Genomic DNA, 1,837 nt, shown 5'->3' with positions numbered 1-1,837 from the left:
AGACCTTAAGATAAAATCAGTTTTCTAAAACTATGTAGAAAATACACTGTGATCAATGCCAAATTCCCTTGACCATAACATTTTCCTTCAAGATCATGATTTATTAACCATCTTTTGCTGGTGAAATAGAGTCTTTTAATTTGAGATCTTACTTGAAATGCCAAGGCCGCCCTTCAGGAAACAGCATACAGCTGAGGTGTAGAGAGCAATGGCCTGGAACTCAAGGCACTTTTAAACTATTTTCTCAAATTTGTGTGTCATACTTGTGCAGGGTCTGTGCAAATTTTCTTTGTATCATTCCATTTTTATAGTATATACACTGTCAAAGTGAGTACAAATTATTTTCTAAGAATAATTTAAGCACATATCCTTCATCATGTCCCAAGACCCTTAACCTTGAGCTAACAGATTCTGTAAGTGGCTGTAGACAGCTTATATTGCTAAAATTTTTATATGGAACATTTATCCTCATTTCTGGCCATGGTAGTCATTTAGCAGACAGAAACCTCACCAAGTATTTTTCCAGAAAGAATTTAATACAAGGAATTGTTAGCAGCTTGGCCCAGAGCAGGCTTTATTTGCTTTGTAAGTCACAGTCCATCATCAAGGGAGCCCAAGGTAGGGTCTCAGAGCAGGAACAGGAACTGAAGGAGAGATGTTGGAGGAGTGCTGCTTACTGGCTTGTTCTTCATGGTTTGCACAGCAGGCTTTCTCATAGAACCCAGGACCACTGTCCATCATGGGCTGAGTCTTCTTCAGAAGTCGTTATTCAAGAAAATGCCCCCACAGACATGTCCATCAGCCAATCTGATGGAGGCAATTCCTACACTGAGGTTTCCTTTTTTCCTGGTGACTCTAAGTAGATCGACTTGACAAAAACCAACCAGTAGCCCAAGGAGTAAACAAGCAGATGTATGTAACACACCTAGTGTGATGTGTGAATTATAATATGACGGTTGCTTGTTGATCCAGGAATCAGCCTAAGAGGAATGCCTGGATGAGATTCCTGCCCCAAAAGCATGATCCAGCCATCCTGCTGCATACTTGAAATGATAAAAGTAATTGGCCAGTAAAAATTATTTTTTAATTACTATCAAGGTGGAAAGTGAACAATTATGTAGTTGCTACATAAGTGCTGCTTTTTAAAATGAATAATTTGAAATTATTTTATCTCTCTGAGCCACTGTCTCTGCCGATTAAATGAAAAGGAATGGAGATGTACTTGATTAAAAAAAAAACTAAGGAGAACAAACAAAAGGAGATAAGGAATGTTAAGAAAAATTTCCTATAATAATCAATAATGATTTTTGCTTTGGGCACAGAGAGTGTCATGTACGCTCTACCCAGTGAGGTCAGCTGTAGCAAAATCAGGTTGATATTTTCAACTACAGACACTGCTGATTTCAAAGAGGCTCAGGCTCACCTTCTTTGATGACTGAAGTCACCATGGCGTTTTCCAGCTGTGCAGATCCCTCAGGTACCACCTGAGACAAGTTTCAATGTCGCGCGCGGCCTTTGCCGATAAGGACGACGCGACAACCGAGGATTTCTTCAGCGGCAAGTTTATTGTACAGCTCTTTCTTGCAGATGGTGAAGGACCCAAACCCCGGGTTGTGCTCTGCTTAAATAGCCAGCAGTGCGACCTGTCCGTCTGTAATTGGTGCTCTGTTCAAGTCTTCATAAGCATATGGCTGGCAATTGGAGTGCAGCCTAAACCCTCATTAGCATAAAGCTGCGCATGCGTAAACTGCAGGGCGGCGCAGGCAAGAAGCGCGAAAATGCTGGCAAGAAGAACCAGGAAGCAGGAAGCCGGTGCCATCTTGTAATGGCGGGAGCG

At 41.6% G+C, this 1,837-nt stretch overlaps 1 non-coding gene across 1 annotated transcript; it reads right to left on the bottom strand.

Moving 5' to 3' along the window:
* Positions 1–226: 226 nt before the first annotated feature.
* LOC129677726 (U6 spliceosomal RNA) lies at positions 227–335 on the bottom strand. The gene has a single exon (XR_008720249.1). It is a non-coding gene; the product is annotated as a U6 spliceosomal RNA (small nuclear RNA).
* Between the last annotated feature and the right edge of the window lie 1,502 nt (positions 336–1,837).

Source organism: Psammomys obesus, unplaced genomic scaffold (genome assembly GCF_907164565.1).
Source record: "Psammomys obesus unplaced genomic scaffold, mPsaObe1.curated_primary_1811, whole genome shotgun sequence".
Classification (NCBI taxonomy): domain Eukaryota; kingdom Metazoa; phylum Chordata; class Mammalia; order Rodentia; family Muridae; genus Psammomys; species Psammomys obesus.
Note: the sequence above shows the minus strand (reverse complement) of the source record. Positions and strands in the feature narration are given on the sequence as shown.